This window comes from Monodon monoceros, unplaced genomic scaffold, assembly GCF_005190385.1.
Source record: "Monodon monoceros isolate NGI ecotype Baffin Bay Population unplaced genomic scaffold, NGI_Narwhal_1 Super_Scaffold_8, whole genome shotgun sequence".
Classification (NCBI taxonomy): domain Eukaryota; kingdom Metazoa; phylum Chordata; class Mammalia; order Artiodactyla; family Monodontidae; genus Monodon; species Monodon monoceros.
In genome coordinates this window covers 68,768,805-68,789,511 of record NW_021703785.1, presented here as the reverse complement: position 1 = coordinate 68,789,511, position 20,707 = coordinate 68,768,805, and the positions used below count along the sequence as shown (strand labels likewise).

The 20,707-nt window shown below is 52.2% G+C and overlaps 1 protein-coding gene across 2 annotated transcripts in view; it reads right to left on the bottom strand.

Annotated features, from left to right (window-relative positions):
- The window catches only part of SLC7A1 (solute carrier family 7 member 1), a 68,721-nt gene that overhangs the window by 25,305 nt on the left and 22,709 nt on the right, over positions 1–20,707 (bottom strand). Inside the window, exon 2 of one of the 2 annotated variants that reach the window (XM_029209865.1) lies at positions 8,469–8,565. The gene's annotated coding sequence lies outside the window, so the exon portion shown is untranslated. Of the gene's footprint in view, positions 1–4,454; positions 7,453–8,468; positions 8,566–20,707 lie in introns of those variants that run through there. The other variant, XM_029209866.1, reaches the window with a different exon arrangement.

Sequence of the window (20,707 nt, the reverse complement as noted above, 5' to 3'; positions counted from 1 at the left end):
TTAAGGTCCCTCAAGATCTACACTTGTCTGACCCCAGGCAGCACGGCCACGCTGAGGATAAAACTGAATTCCTCCAAAATTCGCATATCTCACAGCTGTTAAGATGCCCTGTGCTGACACGGCCAGGTTTAGGGAAAAGCATAAAGCCGGTCCCAACCCAGGAAGCAGAGCGTCAGGGCCGGGCCGAGGGGTGATGGGGCTCCTGAAGAGGGGTGTGGGACCAGGCTTAACGGTCCGTCTCAAAGACCACCACCTCCACGGGGAAGAAAAGGTCCACTCCACCCAGCGAGGATAGAGGCCTAAAGCCCGCCTGGGCCTGTCTCTGCTCCCAGTGAAGACACTTTGTGCTTGGCTGAAATCCACAACCAATAGGTAATGTGGTCTCCGCCGGCATGGGGGGCACAAGGCCCACCATCCCCGGCCTTACCAGAAAGCCAACCCCCAGGACCCCTGCCCCCGGGCTGACCCTTCCTACCGATTCAACAGAACTAACCGCAGGACGCGCCAGAGGCCTCTGAGGTCCCGTAAACTACGGCAGGTATGTTCTGCATCTCAGTCCTAACTCCCAGCCACCAGGCCCAGGAGGGCGGCCCTGGGGTCCAGCTCAGGCACGCACCCACCCCGCAGAGCAGCTTCCAGGGGCAGATTCCAATGCAGGGATGCCACAGGGAACTGGAACCGCTGACCACGGGCACAGCGCCCCCTGTGGGCCAGGCACCAAGCCACTGAGGGGCAGGGAACCCCGTGGGGCTTGGGGGCTGAAACGGTGCCATCACCCACGATCACGCCTTGCAGAGGCCCAAGCAAACAATCCCAGGCTGAGAGCGAGGATGTGGCACCAGCTCGGGACCTAGAGCGAGATCGTCCAGGTGCAAATCTGCTACCAGACGGGGTGCAGACAGTGAAGTGTCTTCAGTAGTTCTAGTACCGTGGGAAAACGTCCAATTAAAAACTACATGATATGATCCCGATGGGGATTAAGTGGAGGTGGGGTGTAAATACCAAGATATTAACTGAGACTATCTTCCGGATCATGCATTGCAAAAAACAACAGGAACAACTAACATTTGGGGGCACCAGCCAAAGGGAAGATCCTTTACACAAATGATCTTATTTAATTCTCACATCACCATTTCCAGCAGGCAATACTTTGCATTCTGGAAATAGGGGGACCCAGGCAAGCTAGAACTCAGTCATTCCCAACCCTGGCCGCCCATCAGAGTCCCGTGGGGACAGTTTTTAAACTAACGATGCCGGCCCAGCGCAGATCAAGTGACTTCTGTGAAGTTCTCCCAGGTCACCTGGTGGAGGGCAGGCAAGCCAATCAAAGATGGAGTCGGGGCTCAGACCCACATCTTACTGCCTCCAGAGCTTTGAGCTGTTCTCTGAATTAGGATCTCCTGGGTCCTGGGGGTGTGCTGGGGGGGAGAGAGGCTGTGTAAGAAAGAAGGGGGGGGCTTCCCTGGTGGCGCAGTGGTTGAGAGTCCACCTGCCGATGCAGGGGACGCGGGTTCGTGCCCCGGTCCGGGAAGATCCCACATGCCGCGGAGCGGCTGGGCCCGTGAGCCATGGCCGCTGAGCCTGCGCGTCCGGAGCCTGTGCTCCGCAACGGGAGAGGCCACAACAGTGAGAGGCCCGCGTACCGAAAAAAAAAAAGAAAGAAAGAAGGGGGGACAGATGGCATAGCTAATGGCCAGGGGGAGCGGCCCCCCATCGTGGGGCTGAGCATCCACACGTCCCACCTGCAGGGCCCCATCTAGTCACCCTCCGTCCCCCCCAGCACGCAGGAGGCACCCAGCAGTGCTTACGGGACCGTTAACACGTAGAGTGCCCACAGCACACACTCAGTACTATCGCTGACTTAAATTCAGGAAACTAACAGGACACGGGCTGTCTTTCTGTCCTTCATCTTAGGTCATACGCTCGGCGTGACCATCAACGACTAACGAGGGTCTGTCTGTCCATCAAAGGAGATCTTATTAGCTGGATATTTAAAGGTTTGATTCACCAAGGAGTTCGGTTCTGTTTCTCTAAATGAATACACAGGCAGGAAGATGCTAGCTGGGTTAAAATCTAAGCCAAGCGACATAGTCTGGTCTATGAAGCCTTGAAATAGTTCCGGACGGTCCCTCCCATCATGGGGGGTGTCCCATCCCCAGCCCACCCCGCTCCACTGTGGGGACAGCTGGACTCCCTGTCCCCTCTGCCCAGGGCTTTCGTGAGGCTCAGGTTCCTTGTGTTCAACTAGTTCGCGTGGCTGGGGCCTCAGTTTCCACATCTGAAAGATGGGGCGGCCCTACGGTCCTGCCCGTGCAGGAGCTCATGAGGACTAAATGAGGTAACCGATAAGCACACTGGGAAGAAAATCCCTCTAATGCCGAGCCAGCACTGCTTCTTCCTTTTTCAGTCTCAGCACCTACCCGTCGCCTCTGCCTCACAGAAGCAGGGGGCACACACTCCCCGGAAGCTCTGCGTTCCCGTCACAAGGCAGTCGTGAACTGACACCTCGCCAGACACTGTGAATGCTGCCTACTTAACCACACAACCTTTCCAACATTGTTTACCCAAATCCAAGAATGACAAGAGCCGAGCAGCCGGCGGAAGATCCAGTAAGTCCTTCTTCATGAAAACCAGATAGAATCTGGAAACGTTTCCTCCTAAAGCCAGCAGGATGTGATTAGAGAGTCTTTATGTCTCTGGACGGCATTTCCATCACTAGGGAGGCCACGCTTTATCAGGACACATGCCCGGTTTTGTGTGCAGAAACACGTTACAACAGAAATGCGTGTTCCGTCAGGAGCTCCGAGCTCCTCTGACACATACCTTAGCCAGACTTATTCTCCAGGATGTAAAGAAAACAAAGTTCTCTCCCTGGTTCACAGCGACATGAAACCGAGCGACGTACAAACTCTGGGGGGAGGGTCCAGGGGGAGACTCGTCACCTCGGCCCTCCAGTGCAGGGTCCACGAACCTGAGCCCCACAGGGGCCCGGTCCTGAGCGGGGAGGCTTCATCAAGCCGTGCGCGTGTGACCTGTGGGCACTTCACCTGGGCCTTGACGACCGTCACCAAACTGGCTCTCCAATCTCAAATGGAAAAGAAACGTCTTAAATACATTTCCCCTAAGACAGGACTCAGACTAACTCTCACAACAACATTGCCTCTTCAATTCTCTAGGCCTCTAAGGCATCCTGAAAGGTCAATTAGTTTTCGGTGGCTCCTTCTAGAAACGTCCTCTTTCAAAATGCCCCAGGACACCTGGCATCTGGAACCAGAGCAGGCAGGGGGTTCCTGCCAGGCTGATCTAATTCCGCTGCACAGTCAGACCGTTATTCTTCCATGTACTCAGTTACTCACTCAACAAACCCTAACACACCCAGGCAGCGCACCGATTTACCCGTAAGCCTGCGCCTACCTTAATCCCCAAATGCCTGTAATTTCCTCCCTTCCCCCAGTCTTCCCACCGTCACAAGCAACTCTGAAAAAACTCGGAATTTCCAGAAAGTGCACTGGTTCAAAAGTAAAGAAGGTGTGAAAAATCAGGGACAGTCTCCCAAAACTGAGCTGAAGAAGAGACTCTTGGGGAGCTGGGGTCCACTGGAAACCAGCACTGCTCTACACGACACCAGCTCTTCGCCAGACACACACACGAGGTCATTTCGTCCTCACCAGAAACCAGCACAGGTTTAGGAAAAACGAAGTGGTTCACAGGTTATTCAAAAGCTGGGAGAGAGAAACTTGTAGATCCGTGTTTCTGTGCTATGCATTGTGCGGGACATACGTGAATTTTAAGGTTCACCTCCCACCTTTCAGCAGGTCACACCCTGACCTGCCTGGGAGACGAAGCTCAGGCCCGCTGCGCCGCAGGTGATCCTGGCCAGACTGCACAGGTGAGGCTGGGCCGGGGTGTGGGGAGCTGGACCGGCCAGGGCCGTGCGCCTAGGAAAGTCACGGGTGGGCAGCTGAGGGGTTCACACTCGAGATGTAAAAGTTTCGTGCAGAGGAAGGGCATCAACAACCTACACCGGGAGGATTAATCAGGTCTCGTGCAGGACAGACTAGAGGGTAACGGCCTTCTGTACTTGGGTAGCAAATCGATATGTTCGCCTTTGAGCAGGGTATTTTAATCCAACTAATGAAGCCCCTTTGCGCAAGCAAATGCTATATTCTTTCATATGTACCAGCATTTGTTTCCCGTCCCTGTTTTCTCCCCTCAGAGCCCTGAACTATTCCCAGCACCCACGCCCTGGTTACCATGGGGATTATCGGCGCGGGGTGGGGTGCGCCCTGCAGGAATAACCCGTAGTAGGAAATGCATGTTTTATGATGGGTCTTGCTGGCGTACTGGCAACCTACTTTCACTGGTGACCAAAACTTCAGACACTCACCCCCAAGAGAAGAGCATTTACAATTTGAAAGAAACACCACGGCCTCCCTCGTGGCTCGCCACCTCACCTGTTTTCCTGCCACAAGGTTTCCTCTCACATCACACACTTAGAGGACACGTCCAGTGGGTGGTAACAGAACGCCTCCGTTACAGAGAACGTGATGCCGTGTTCAGCCCAAGTCACTGTGAGGCATCGGAAGCAAAGGGCCAGTTGCACGAGGGCCTGTGAATACCGGAATGCAGGACCGAGTGACCAAAGGCCAGGAGAGAGTGGACCAGAGGATAAGGCTGAGCCCGAGACGGAGAAAGCAGCCCAGAGCGCTGGACACGAGACCAGAGCTGGCCGGTGGTGCTGAGCGTGAAGGGGCTGTTTTCCTGCACGTCAGATGGACCGTGTGTACACCACATGTCACAGGCAGAGCCCCCAGCTCTGCTGTAATGGACACTCCAGTGCAATAACCTTAAGGACAGGCTGTCCCTCCAGAATGTCACCCGAACGTGACCCCAGGGCCTCGCCATAAGCCAACGTTCAATATCCGGACTGCAGTGAACTGAAATTCTCCCTTCTCTGGTCCCCACTTAATGACACTTAGAACCCACATCATCAGAGAACCAGGAAACACAGCACAGACTTCTCCTAACGTTTTTAAGGAATTCTTAAAGGCTGAAAATAGAAGTTGCAACTTATGCCCCAAATAATGCTCTCTACACGCCCCACTGCACAGAAAGACCCACGAAGAGGGCGCCTGCCTTCTTTCTAGAAGTTCACAGCCGCATCAGTCACCTGAGACTCAGGGTCACATTTTCCTATACAAAAATGGGACAAAGCCACCACTGGGTTCTAAAGCAGCTCACAAAAAGCAGTTTAACCCGAAACGTTCCTGAAGTGCATCCGAGCTCTCTGGAGCTGCCCACTGCCCAGCGGGGTCAGTGAGGGCACAGGGACACCGACGTGGGTTGGGAGAATAAATGGATCCTGTAGAAGTTGTGATCCTTTAATAGCTGTAAAGTCATGGGTCACTGTGGAAAAAAGAAAGGAGCAAAACAATTTTTCACCAAAATGAATATCAGATGGGAGCACATTTAATCCCTCCTCTCAGGGCAAGGAAAGGTGATCTGCGGTGGACGGTGTCTAAGGTGGCCCGTGGCCCACGCCCCCTGGTGGGAGTGGGAGTGGGGTGGGAGCTGGGGCTTGCCTCTCCCAGCAGAACCTGGCAAAGGGGAGGGATGTCACCCCACAATTATGTGCTACTATTTAAGGCTCTGTCTTACCAGCTTGAGGAAGTGAGCGGCCACACTGGGAAAACCCAAGCGGCAGTCAATGTGGCCTCCAAGTCAGCCAGCGAGAGACTGGGGCCCTAAGTCCCAAAACCATGAGGACATGGATTTGGCCAACAACCCAAGGAAGCCCGGACACAGATCCCATCCCCAGCTGAGCCTTCAGCTGAGAACCAGGTCCTGGTCCACAGCCTGACTGCAGCTTCACGGTGCTCCAGGCACCTCGCTAGCTAAGCCACGCTCTGACTCCCGACCAGATGAACCATGAGAAGACAGATGTCTTAGGCCCCTAAGTCTGCGGTGTGTGTGCAGTGACAGCTGACTAATCCATGGTCCAGACAGCCACGAGATAACAAGTGAGTCTGCATTCACTTTCTCTTTAAACCTTCAAGGACCCAAAAACCAGAGCCCAACGTTTCTTTAACTTTCTCTGCTTCAGTGATGGAGTTAACCTTTAATTCACCTGAAACTATTTTTTCTTGGTTAAGGCGGAATGATTTGAAAGGAATTTCCTCTTTCTGGAAGAATGGCGTACATTAAATAGCTATTATTTCACTTTTAAAAAATGGTGTTTCTACCCTGTGCCCCTCCTTTAGGACTTGCAGGAGCTACAAAGATAAGGAATATGCTGTCCCTGCTCTCAGGGTGCTCGCAGCCTGGAAAAAAGACCAAATTAGCCATCCATCCATCCAACAAGTATTTATCTGACGGACACCTGCTATATGCCTCTCCCTTCCCTGTGCTATAGGGAAAGAACAAAGTTCCCTGCTCTCCTGGCAGGAGAAGACAATACAACAAACCAAAGAGCACAAACAGGCGGCAGAGACCCGAGCCCTCCGGAGACACGTCACCTCCGCTACCACCTGGCACCTGGCCTCTTCACTCAGGAAGGGCGCCGTCACGGTGTGGCCGGTGGGCTGTGAAGTCCCCTGATTTAGACACGGTTCAGGACCTGCCCGAGCGCTAGGAACCATCCAGGGCTTCCCCAGACACCTCATCACGGCCCTGCCGCCCCGAGAAGCCAGCAACCTGAGGCTCTTCACTCAAGTGTGAACACTCCCCGCAGCCTGGGTGCCAGGTAACAGAGGAAGGGGCTCTAGGAGAGGCTGAGCAGCAGAGAGGAGGGGATGCAGCGTGAACAACTCTCACTTAAGCACTTCTACTAAACAGGTGCTGAAAAGGAGGAGGAGAGACCAGGCTACTCACGGCTCACGATGGGACGCGCTCCCACTTCCCTGCTGCACGGATCTAACCCGACCCTTCGGGGAAGTGCGCCCGGGAACCTTTGCTTCTGACATTTACAAGCTGCAACAGCCTCCTAAACAAGGTGCTCACTCAGAGCATCGACCTCTCGGGAAGGAGGAGCTGGGGAGCCACGCCCGTCCCTGAGAGGCGCCTCCATGTGGCAAAGGTCACGGCTACACGTCCACCAAGCCGCCTGATGAAGGACTCAGAGGGCTGCAGATCCTGATCGTGTGTGCGTTCTTAATACGGCTCCATGCTCGGAAGTAACAATATGAACGGCCCCAAACGACTGGAAGATTGCAGGGCGGCGGGGGAGTCAGGTGCAGGTCTTTTACACACACACACAGCTGAAAACCCCTTGTGATAAATGAAACAGTGACGATAATGACTGTCTGCGCACTCAGCGGCCCTGTTTTCTTAACCACAACCTAAGCAGGGCAACAGCTTTCCAGCGTTTTTACCGTAGAATCCTTTCCCCAAACTACACCCTATGCTAAACCCAAATACAAGCATCAGGGGAAGGTGGACCCGCTCTTATGTAAAGGGACAAGGGGTGAGCAGCCCCCCTGCTGGCCTTGACCTTCCCCGCCCTGCTCCTGTGCCCCACCCCTGCCCAGGACTCCAGGGCTCCAAGGACCGGCCCGAAATACACCGACCTACAGCAGGTCGTTATAGCCCCTATACGTTACCCAAGAACGAGCTACGGGAGAATTCTTAAGGACAAGAGTGACAAGCAGAGGAGTGAGAGGCACAGGAGCAAGACAAGAAGCTTGGGAGCAGAATGGAAAGTGGAACTGGCCCTTGACCTTGAGAAACCACAAAGTCTCCCAGAGTCAAAGGCAGACACGGAGCGGATGCATCACGGCCGAGGCTCTGTGGCCGCCCACGGGGCACAGTCCCTCCAAGGGCTGCAGATCAGGCGGCGCCCGGAGTGAGGGAACATCCTCTCCCCACGGAGCCCCGCACCGAAGGCCTTGCTGTTGCAGGACGTTAAGAGGTCTGTACGAAGCAGAAGTGCAGGTAAGAATTCAAGAACCCATTAGAGTGAAAAGGCAAACCTTTCCTTGTGAGTCGATGGGACAGAAGAGCTGGATGGGCGCAGCAGTGAGACATTAAAAAGACAACTTAGGGGGGCTTCCCTGGTGGCGCAGTGGTTGAGAGTCTGCCTGCCAACGCAGGGGACACGGGTTCGAGCCCTGCTCCGGGAAGATCCCACATGCCGCAGAGCAACTGGGCCCGTGTGCCACAACTACTGAGCCTGCGCGTCTGGAGCCTGTGCTCCGCAACAAGAGAGGCCGAGATAGTGAGAGGCCCGCGCACCGCAGTGAAGAGTGGCCCCCGCTCGCCACAACTAGAGAAAGCCCTCGCAAAGGAACGAAGACCCAACACAGTCAAAAATGAAAAAAAAAAAAAAATTAAAAAAAAAAAAAAAAAAGACAACTTAGGGCTTAGTTATCAGTTAACTTAAAAAGCCAGTGGCCAGCGAAACCCCTAAATGAGTAACATTCCAGCAAAAAAGAGCAGACTCCCCTGCCGGGGTGCTGACAGGCAGACCGTACCTGGCCTGTGGCGTGAGGACTGTCACCTTGTCACCCGAGGATCCCTGGGTCCTGGAGCGAAGACGTCTCAGGAGGGACGAGACAGGGCTGCAGGCTCCTGGGAGGCAAGGAAGAGACGTTAGACTCCATCTTTTCTGACCCCAGAACCTCCAAGCCTGCGGCCATCGCAGGGAGGAAAGATTCTGTTCAGCTCAGCATCCGGAAGGCAGACGAGGTCCCACCACGGGGACAGAGCAGCACGCGGGGAGCACCGCTGGGGAGAAGATGGGAAACCAGACCAGACGGCCTCCAAACCAGAGGTTCTACCCCGCCACCGCTACAAACGTGGGGTCATATCTAAGTAAGGACGACAGCAAAGCATCTTCCAGACAGGCTACGCCCACACATCCGGGACACAGAGGTGGAGCTGTGCGCGCTCTGCGGCCCTGCGAGGGGCCAGCCCGGGGAGCGAGTGCTCTCCTGACGCTGGCATTGAGAACCGAGGTCAGCAGGGGCAGAAAGCCTCAGCTGCGTCCTCCAGGAAACGCGCGACTCCAACCTGTGTGATCGGCCACTCTCCTGTCCTTGCTGGCACGTGCCCAGTGTCAGGGCACCAGTGCAGAGCATACAGCACTAGTACACCACCCTCGCGGGCCCTGCGCAGCCACCTGCCCGTGACTTCCGATGGGCCACACACTGCTCTGACGCGGGGCGTGCTCTGTCACCACATGCCGGGGCAGCGGCCTGCAGTCCCAGAAGGCATGAATGTGGTGACGGTCACTCCTCACAGGGGCATCCAGGAAGAACCTCCTGGACGAGTGGCATATAAAGTCCTCTGTTTTCCCAACTGCGGCGTTCCTACTCTACACAGGCTCATGCACCCACCCACCCAGGAGCTGGAGTGGTTTAGCTAAGCCTCCTGCGTGTGACTCTGCACCTGATGTGAACCCAGGTGCGGATTATTGCTGAGCCAAAAGCTCACGTGAAGATGCTCATCAACAGCTCAAGCTGCATCACTTCAAGGCAGCAAAGCAGGTTTCCAGCGGCTGCAGCCAACCGTTCCACCCCACCAACACCTTCTGTATATTCATTCTGTGCTAATGTTTCAGTCTTTGCCACTTCCCACTTTGAAAATGTCCAAACCTACATGAAAGTTAATGCACATATTTACACACTTTTCATCTACATTTGCCAATATTTAACATTTTGCCACATCTGCTCTATCGTTATGTAAATATACACTTTTCTCACGAACCATCTGATACTGAGCTGTAATAGCTAATATGACACTTGACCTCTAAGTACTTTGGTAACTCCCAAGGATGAAACTCACCCACATAACTGTAACGTCACTTGTTAGAAACCGAATATTCATTCAGTAGCCTCTAAAACACAGCCCACGATCAAATGTCCAAAACCAACAACATACTGGCATTTGTCTGTCATGGGCCAAGTACCACAAGAGCAGTGAGAGAAACGAAGATGAGTTAAGGCCCAGGTTCACAGCCCAGGGGGAGACGGACACACAGATCCTTCCTGGGAGCTGGGCACAAAGGGGGAGCTGACTCACACGCGAGTCTCTGTCTTGGCAGAAGAGAAAGTGATGGCTCCACCTGAAGACCTCAGCAAAGGTCTCTGCAATTTGGGGCTTTTCAGAGGATGAGGTTACCCAACTTACACGCAGAGAGCGGGAACGGAACACAAAAACGGAGAGGCTAGAATATGACAGCCAGAACAATGCCGCCCAACCCCAAAATGTCCAAAGCCTACCTCTGGGAACTTGTGACTACGTCAGGTTACATGACAGGGAGGCTGCAGGAGGAACGAAGGTGCTCATCAGCTGACCTTGGATGAGACGCTCCCGGGGTGGGTCTGATATGTAATCCCCAGGGTCCCTGAAGGGTGGGGGAGGGGGCGGGCAGCCTCCAGAAGCCCACAAAGGCAAGGAACTGGATTCTCTCGAGAGCCCTAAGAAAGGAACACACCCTCCCAACACCTGGACATGAGCCCAGTGAGACCTATTCTGGACTTCTGACCTGCAGAACTGAAGACTAATATTAGGTTGGCCAAAAAGTAAGGTGTTAACGGAACATCCCGAATGAACTTTTTGGCCAACCCAGTAAATTTGTGTTGTTTTAAAGCCTTTTTTTTTTTTTTTTCCACGTAGAGGCTTGAAACAAGGCTGGAAACTGTCAAAGTGCTCAGGGCTGGGGCCGAGTCATCGAGTCCAGCTGCCAAGAACCATGATAGGATCTGTATTTTAGGAAGAAAGCCCCGGAATGAACGGAACAGAATCCGGAAGGAAAACAACTGGCGATGCTTGTTGCCGAGGATAGAATTTGAGCTTTCAAGCAAAAATCCTAGAACTGTGGAAAACCGGTACCTGTCACCAAGATCTCAGTCGACAGCTTCCCCAAACTTAGAGTTTTCTGAAGACTTTGGCGGTGACGTTAACAAATGTGCTTCTAGAAAACATATACGATGAAATCTGTCAACGCTTAGATCTGGATCATTCAGTGAAAACAGTCACATCCACCGAAACAGAATCACAGATGGGTAAAAGATTGATTAAGTACAAAATAGACCCATTTCAGAGTACAAAAAGCTCACGCACGGATATGGTTTCAGACTCCACGGGGTACCAGCTACCACCTGTCGAGTTTTTGTGCGGTACCAAAAAATCTCCACAATCACCTGAAAAGGCTACTAAAGTACTCTTCCTCTTCCAAGTACAGATCTGCGGCCACATTTTCTTTATGTATTTCAACTAAAACAATACATCAAAACTGAATGAGGTATAATCAGACATAAGAACAAAGTGGCCTTCTGTCAAGCCAAACATTAAAGAGATTTGTAAATATGGAAAACACCACCACTCTTATTAAACTCTTTTTGTTTTGGAAACTAGTTGTTTTCCATAACAAATGTTACTTGTTAATGTAAAATCGTTTAGTGTTATTGTTACTTTTTGCAGGACTAATACATAAGTATTTTAAGTTGTTCTGAATTTTAATTTGTAATGTGATACATACAACCCACATAAGCGAAAGCTCTGTGGAGTTCTCAACAATTTTTTTTAAATTTTATTTATTTACTTACTTACTTATTTATACTTATTTATTTATTTTATTTTTTGCTGCGTTGGGTCCCCGTTGCTGCGCGCGGGCTTTCTCTAGTTGCGGCGAGCGGGGGCTACTCTTCGTTGTGGTGCACAGGCTTCTCATTGCGGTGGCTTCCCTTGCTGCGGAGCAGGGGCTCTAGGCGCCTGGGCTTCAGTAGCTGTCGCACGTGGGCTCAAGAGCGCAGGCTTCGTTGTCCCGCGGCATGTGGGATCTTGCCGGACCAGGGCTCGAACCCTTGTCCCCTGCACTGGCAGGCGGACTCTCAACCACTGCGCCACCAGGGAAGCCCCTCAGTAATCTTTGAGAGTGAAAAGGGTCCTGAGATCAAACAGCTTGAGGGCCGCTGCTTTAGGGATGCCACACGGTGTGGACTCAGCCAGGCTGACACAGGCCCCGTCAGCAGAGCTGCCCTCCTGCTTCCTTAGGCAGGACGAGGCAGCCTGAGAGGGAGCCTCATTCTGCTCACATTTCCCTGTCATGGTATCAAAGCAGTTAATGCCAAACTGAAGTGCTAAAGAAAGGCCTGCCGTACATTAAACCAGGCTGAACCCGCCAGGATTAATGGGATTGGAATGCATAGTAATAAAACTCATTAGCACTGCTTTTCTTTAATCCAAGAATGTTTCAACCGATTTGTTCTACTTCGGATTTGAAAAATTTCACTTGTTAAAAACAGGGTAGTGAGAATGCTACAACCACCTCATACCTAAAGAATGTGATTTCACTCCTTTCATTAAGTACAGCAAGCAGCATTCCAACACCACCCTTGCCGGGCCTCCAAGGGCACAGACACTGCACAGGTGTGACCATGACACCACGTGGCTCTGTGTAACAGGGGACACCCACACACTGATGGGAAATACATACATAGAATAACCCGAAAACATCAGCCAACGTACTTCCACTGAATAGTTTCCACTGAATAATTCCAAAGGAATCAGGTCTTCCCATCACGTACGTTGATGGCAACTACTAAACAGGTTTTTGGCTTTATTGAACACGACGCCCAACTCTGGGGCGGCTTAAACAGCTGCTCTGCCTTTGAATGAGTTTGCGTATTGTTCTTCACGCCACAAACGTCTCTGAGTGCCAGCTACACTTCTGGAAACCAGAGATGCAGCGGTGAACTAACTAGGCCAAAATCCTGCCTCGGCAGAATTTACATTCTGCGACTAGGAACACGTCTTTGAAAAGTAAGGATGCATGAAATATCAACAGGAGGTAGCACGCTTCTGAGCTCCTAAAGCAATTCCATGAAATTATTAGAAATAAAATGAGCCCCCCCATTATACGAGCGAATGCTCCAGCCCATGAGAAGGTGAGATATGAAGGTCATTGTAAGGAATGAAGCTATAAGAACAGAGTTCAACGCAGTTAGGGGAATTCTGTTAAGTCTTCTGACTGCAACCAAGCACTGTGGCAAGAACAGAGCTCCCTGGCTGGCCTCGAGCCCCTGGAACAGACAAGGACCTCCCACGGGGATGCATGGGGGGTTGGAAGCCTGGAAGGAGGGCATCTGTAGTTTAAAAAACAAATATTTTAATTAAATTTTTTCTTTGGTATGAACAGTTTTGAAATTTCAGCACGAGATTTTTGTTTGTTAAAAGGGAGCATGGACTCAGAGGCTGACGAGTACCGCGAAGAAGTTAATATCCTTCCTGTTCAAGGAAAGAGAGGGATGATGGACTCAAAACCTGAGTGGGGGAGAGAGGCCTCCAGGCATCACCCAAGGATCCAAAACTGTCCTCAGAGACGCTCGCACTTTGTTCCCCTTTCCGTTATGACCCTGCAGGACGGGCGCCATGGGGCTGCATCAAGAACTGACATCACGGCAGCTGCTCCTGCCATGTGCCGAGAGCTGGTGACTCCGACATGGCCTTCCAGACCACCAGAACCTGGGAGCGATCCCCTCTGTCCTGAGCCTTCCAGTCTTGAAGCTCTGCATTTGGCATTTATCCAGAAAGGAGCCGACTGTCATAGACTGAAATAATACACTCACGAGGGGCCGACCTGGCCGGTACCGGAAACCACAGTACTTTTACACATCGTGTCCCCAGCCTTCCCCGCGACCCACACCTCCTGCCGCCCAGGGCTCTATGAGGGCAGGCCATGCTCTTGTTCACAGGTGCTCAGTGAGAAAGGACTGGCTTCCACCTGAGGACAGGGGGCTCGTGATGACGGGGGGTCTTACAGCTATTACTAAATCCGTTCCCCAGAATGGATTCCAGCGTCCACTGAGAATGTGACTATATCACCTCTTCCCGCAATTTCCATTGTCCACCCTGTTTCCACCTTTACTGGGGACCAACACCAGTTTCTGTCCACCCGCTAAGGCAGCAATAACATTTAAACATAAAAGCTGTTTGAAAGACCTCACAATATACATAGCCACCTGTGGTTCTACAATGCTTATTAGGGGGGGAAAAAGTTACAAATTCTAAAGGAAATGTGGTCAAAGAAGTAACAGCAAGATATTAATCCCACTCCCAGCCCTTCAACAATTAACATTACTCCCGCCAGTTCTGCACCAAGGAAAAGACCACAATTTGATAGATCATCCTTCCTTTGAGACGCAAGATACTCCACGACAAGGACACTGAATCCTTCTCGGCTGTGCGCTGCAGCAGGCCAGGCGAGGCCGTGCTGCCCACGGGCGTAGATCTCCCGGGGAGGCTCAAGGAGGGAGGGGGCATCCAGAGAGCCTGGGGGGCTGGGGGCACCGAGTCGGGGGCTGTAGGGCAGTGGTTCTCAACTGGGGGTGATTTTGCCCCCCAAGGACCACTTGGCCATGTCTGGAGACAGCTTTGTCGTCACAGCTGACGGAGGGTGGTGCTGGCATGTAGCGGGCAGAGGCCAGGGACGCTGCTGGACATCCTCCAGCGCCAGCACAGTCCCCACCAACAGAAGGGTGCAGAGCGCCGAGGTGGGGGGAACCTGCCGTGCTGTGCAGAGCTGTGAGCGAAGTGCTCCACAGATGCAGTTTTTTAATAAGCGAACTGGTTTTTAAAATATTTTAAAGTAATGTTTTACTCTTAAAAAACCTACAAATAATGCCTGCGATTAAAGATGTATTCATAAGAAAGCAAAACGTTGTCACCACGTCGCTGGAAAACCCTCGATGTCCCCAAACCAGGGCTGAGAATTACTAAGGGGCAAGCAGACAAAGGAAAAGGTACAAGATGAAAAAAACGTGCCGAGGACTAAGACGAGCTGCGCTTCTTAATCCAGGTTCTAAGAGTGGACCGGACCCTGAAGTTCTGCGCGAGCTCGTTCACCCTGCGTCACGTGGACATGCTCAAAAGTCCGTGGGGACGGGACCAATGGCGGGGGCCCCCTGAGAGAGAAAGGAACCGGGCACCCGCCAGGCGGTCCCGTCAACGCTTCGCAGGTGCGGGGCGGGGCTCAGGACAGGTTAAGTACCTCGAGCGGCTGTCAGGCTCCACCGCCGCCCTTGTTATACTGTGTCAGTGTCTGCGTGGGGAGGACGCCCAGACTCTGCGGTTCTGGAGGAGCACAAAGAGGGGGCGCGGTCCGCACGCAAGGACGGCGGCTTCCATCCCAGAAACGCTCCGCCTGCCAGTGAGCAGCCAACCTCTATTTTTAACACCTGACAATTTGAGAGGCGAAATCTTACCTTCTAAGAGTTGGGCAGGACCACCTGGCCACCTAACTCAGAAAGCGCCGCAGACTGTAAAAGGGAAAACTGAGCAGGGCAGGAAAGCGGTGGGGAGAGAGAGGAGGGGGAGCCACGGAGGGCACGCTGACTTTCCATTCAGTCATTTCCCTCCGACACGGCCACCCAACTCCACCTCCGGTCCAGCAGTAACCGGCAGGCATCTGCCGTCAGGTGTCTCCGCAAGGACGGCAGCAGTGATCGTGGCGACTGGCGTTTACTCTAGGCGCCTACTCGGTCCCGCCCAGACCGAGCTCTGACGTTTACACAGCTAGCACAACCCACTGCTCTTACGGAAAAGCAGCTTCCTAAAGCAGGTAGAAAGCAGAGCCCCGGCTCAAACCTCAGCGCGTCTATAACCACTCTGAGGCTCCTGAATTATCTTTCATGCTACTGAAACTCTACATGAGGCTTCCAGTAGGTCCCCGAGGACAACGGGCCGTGTGATTACAGTAAAACTTTAATTAGACACAAGGATGACCCTCCCACTTCGCAAGCACAGTCAGAGGCAGTGGAATGAGGAGAAATCGTTTTCCGAAGACGACCTGGCCTTTCAACCCCTGACTACCTGAATGAGCTTTTGCAGATTACTCTGAACCCCAATTTCCCCACTTCTGCAATGAGGAAACGACTGTCAAACTCACAGAACTGCTTAAAAATCATTGGAAATTGAGATTATGCCTATAAATACATCAAGCACTTCTTAAAATCAATTCATTGTTGAAGGCTTTCTCTGAGTAAGTGACGTAACTTCAGAAATACTTTCTCTTCATTTCATACTGTTTCCAACTGCACTGGCTCCTGACTGGCATTTTGTTTGTTTCGGGGTTTTTTTGGCCTCACGGTGTGGCATGTGGAATCTTAGCTCCCCGACCAGGGATTGAACCGGCGCCCCCTGCGTTGGGAGCATGGAGTCTTAACCACTGGACCGCCAGGAAGTCCCCTGGCTGGCATTTTGGAATCTCTCTGCCGAAGAGCTAATGAGCGACACCAACAGATAACATGCAGCCAAGGGGAGCTGCTATCTAAAGAAATCCTCCCATTTAAGTGAAGAATTGTTTGACCTGTGACTGTCAGCCCTTAATTACATGGTGCGTCAGTATTTTAAAAGAACTGTCTCACGAACTAGCGGTTGGGGTCCACGATGGCGCCTGCCCTGGATGTGGACATTTGAGGTTTCTGTCTGCCAGTGACTTAACCCAAAGAGTTTAATAAAGGAGAGTCTTTGCCAGTGAGGAAGTGACGTTACTATTATTGCTGGGAAGGTGAAAGAGCTACTCAGGAAGTATATGAATACAACACAAAAACTGCAGGGTTTTCTCCAAAACAGCAGCAGAGAGAGGAAGCCTAGGGGAATTTCAGGATGGAGTCATGAGGGGGGCAGTGGTCAAGATGGAGGCGTGGCCGGGCTAAGGCAGAAAGGCGGGCGCCCATCGGACAGGACGGGGGGTGGGGGTGGGGGTGGGGGTGGGGGGGTGGGCAGGGAGGAGCACAGCGGTCCCAGGAGAGCGGGGCCCAGCCTGCCAGGAGGCCGGCAGAGGGAGCCGAGGTCAGGGTGCTGCTGCCCACGGTCTAGGCTGAGCTTCTGCAAGATCTCTTCCGGCTCGACGATGGTTTCCCTGGAAACACACATTCTGGCCTCACACCGATGCATTCTCCTGAGACTCAGAAAATATAATCCACGGCCCTTTGTGCTCAGGATCCCCTCAGGCCACCTGCCAGGGCCCAGGCAGATCTGTCGATCACCAGGCAAATAAGCCTGTGTGCCGGGAGAGGATGATGTCCCGCCGCCACGCCCAGTGGGCGCCCCCCAGGAGGCAGACAGCAGCCCCCCTCTATTTCCCTGCTCCCGGTTCCTGGGCAGCCTCATCAAGTTACCCCCTCCTGCCCCTCTTAACCAACACTTTCTATTTTTAAAGCCATAGCATCAATGCAGAGACAGACCCTATGGTCTGGGGCCAAGGACCCCTCACCCGTCCTCACTCTCAAAGGGCAGTGAGTGGGCTCGTTACTAACCCACCGCTTTGCCAAGTCAGAGTCTGAGCCACTTTCCCCTTCTGGGCCCGAGCGATGGTGTCATCAAAGCCTACGAAGAGGAATGTGATCATTACACGACAAGGTGAATGGACTTAATGCCGCCGAAGTGCGTACTTCAAAATGTACAATAAAAAATAAGTAACAGGGCTTCCCTGGTGGCGCAGTAGTTAAGAATCTGCCTGCCAATGCAGGGGATACGGGTTCGAGGCCTGGTCCGGGAAGATCCCGCATGCCGCAGGGCAACCAACCCCGCGAGCCACAACTACTGAGCCTGCGCTCTAGAGCCCGCGAGCCACAACTACTGAAGCCCACGCGCCTACAGCCCGTGCTCCGTGACAAGAGAAGCCACCGCAATGAGAAGCCCACGCACCACAACAAAGAAGAAAAGCAGCCAAAATAAATAGATAAAATAAATTTATGTATATATATAAAAAAGTAACATTCAGAAACTAAAAAGAGGGCTTCCCTGGTGGCGCAGTGGTTGAGAGTCCGCCTGCCGATGCAGGGGACACGGGTTCGGGCCCCGGTCCGGGAAGATCCCACGTGCCGCGGAGCGGCTGGGCCCGTGAGCCATGGCCGCTGAGCCTGCGCGTCCGGAGCCTGTGCTCTGCAACGGGGGAGGCCACAGCAGTGAGAGGCCCGCGTACTGCAAAAAAAACAAAACAAAACAAAAAAAAACTAAAAAGATTCCTCAAAAATCTGAAGTTATTGCTATAGGACCCAACCACTCCTAGATATATAACCAAGGTAAATGTAAAAAAACTCGTTACAAACACTAGCATACAGATGTTCACGGCAGCATTATTCATAACAGCCCCAAAGCGGTTAAACCACCCAAATGCCCATCAACTGACGAACGGATAAACAAAGTGTAGTCTATCCACACAAGGGAATATTATTCAGCCATAAAAAGGAATGGAGTACTCATTCATGCTACAGCGTGGATGAACCTTGAAATCATTACGCTAATGTCACAAAAGTCCATGTACTGTGTTAGTTCAGGTATATGAAATGTCCAGAATAGAGACAGAAAGTAGATGAGTGGTTGCCTGGGCGGGTGGGTGGGTGGGTGATGAAAATGTTGTAAAATTGTGGGAATGGGTTGCCTAACTGTGGATCTAATAAAAACCACTGAATTTATACTTCAAATGGATGAACTTTATGGTATTAAATTATATTCAGTAAAGCTGTTTTAAAAAAAAAAAAAAAAAAAAAAGCCGAGAGGCACCCAACCCACAAGGAACTGCCCAGTAACGGCTTTTCTGTTAAAGGTGCCCAGGCAGACTCTACAACTTCTATCCAAGCTCAGCTGCGAAAGCAGCACTTTGTCCCCCATATTGTAATTCTGCTTCAAGTCAAAACTCTGCCCTTCCCCACCCCACTCAATCAATAATTATAGCTCTGGCTGCAGCGGATAAGACGGTCTCCACTCTATCTGCACAAGCCATTTAATATACGTAACAGTCTTTCTGCTTTGAGAGTTTCACGAACGTGAAATCAGCTCCTGTTTAATAAGCCCTAACTATACGCACTGCCTCTGCTTTTGTCCCGTTACACTGAACACAGGCTCCAGTTTCAATACACAGCTTAAATTTTCACGGTGACAGGGCACAGAATAATAAAACTGAGGAAGGCTGCAGCAAGTGTTGGTTTAAATGATACTTAGTTTAAGCTTCTAGCTCACACAGGGCCCAGGGGAGGGGTATCCCTCTTGCTCTGTGTGTGCCTATGGTCCAGGACCTCAGAGAAAAGTGAATCAGAAGAAAAGATCATCAGGCAGCGAAAAAATTAACAAAATTAACAAAGTCTCTTAGCACCAGCACAGTATTTTCTAAGACCGTCACGGTGCACTAACAGGACGAATAAATCACCGGTGAGGCAGGGGAAAGACAGGCCCAGCTTGGGAAGCTGCAAGGAAGAATGCACAGGAGGCGATTTCTGGGGGGGGGCACTTCCCGTACCGAATGTTCAGAATGCTCCCAAGGCTCAGCCGCAGACTTCTGTCTGCCAAGGCACACCTGACAGGTGAGTTCACACCACCCTCCTGGGCGTTCACAGGCTCCGGGTACATCTCCCTGCGGGCAGGTGTCTGCCTGCCCCTCTCCTCCCACGATGTGGCCGTTGACAGCGCGGTGGCTCTGGAGAAGGCTGAGAAGACAAATGAGCCTTGGATGTGGCCAGGAGAGCAGCCCGGGTCCGGGAACGAGAAGCCTGCCTGTGCAGCCCTGCAGTTACCGAAGGGGATCAGGCAAGCACTTGCAAGCCTGGGCCTCTGAATTTCTGTACTCCGATAGACTCAATTTGTCCTCCTGGGGCTAAACCACTGGCTGTGTCACTGCAATTCTACACACGAAGGCAGGCAGAGAAACGTTAACTACAAAGAGTGGATGGTGCCTCCCAAAGGCTCCCGCTCAGGGGGCCCTGCTCCCCGGGAGGGGCACCGCACACCTGCCATCGATCAGCCGGGACTCAAGTCAAAAATGGCTCTGTTCTCGTTTTCTCCACCAAACTTACACAAAATTTCTTCTCGAGGAGCTTCTTGAGAACATTTTCATCTGTGTGAAGTGGTCCCAACGCGCTGCACATGAAGTAGGAAACAGCAAGGCCGGCGCTGGGAAGGAATTACTAGATGATCTACAACATTCCGAACCAGGCTCCCAGCACACCACCCTCAAGAGTCTCTGCTGGATCTGCGTGCCTCATACTGTTGTCATACTGTTCCTTAAAGGAATCCACCTTTTCATAATTAAAATGTTTTCAGAAAACCTGTATTCGTCTCATAAATGGAGCACCACCAAGAGATCTGAAATCAGAGACGAAACTCAGCTCCGTCATCCCACGGGAGCGCCGTCTGCTTCCTGCGGGGACCCCGAAGGGTAGGGCCTGACAGGTAGTGAGCGCCCGGCGTGTCAGCATCTAACAGACGTTAGAATTTAACGCACTATTACGATAAAAATGTCCGCGTTCTCCCTGAAATCACCTGGCACGCAGAGCACACCCAGCACGCTCTGGCCCACGAGCTGGCGAACTGCGGCACTTGGGCCCATTTTTGTGTTGACCCTGAGTTCAGAGTAGTTTCTGTTAAGTTGGTTGAAAACAAAAAAATAAAAAAGAGGAAGAGGAAGACGAAGATCATTATTCGACAGAGACCACGTGCAGCCCAAAAAGCCAAAAATATTTGCTACCCAGCCCTCTTCAGCTCGTTCTCATTACACCTCTACTTTGCCAATGAGGCGACCCAAGACCAATTCCGCTGAATGACTCAGATCCACCGCACACAGGTCTTCAGGCTTTTGATAAGGGAATTCCACCCAAGAGGCCATCCGTTAAACGCTTTCAAAACAGGCCTCCGTCCAACCACTTCAACGTCATTATAAGGAGTGAGTCTCGTCTACAGCAAACCAGATGGGGGCGGGAGCAGGGCCGGG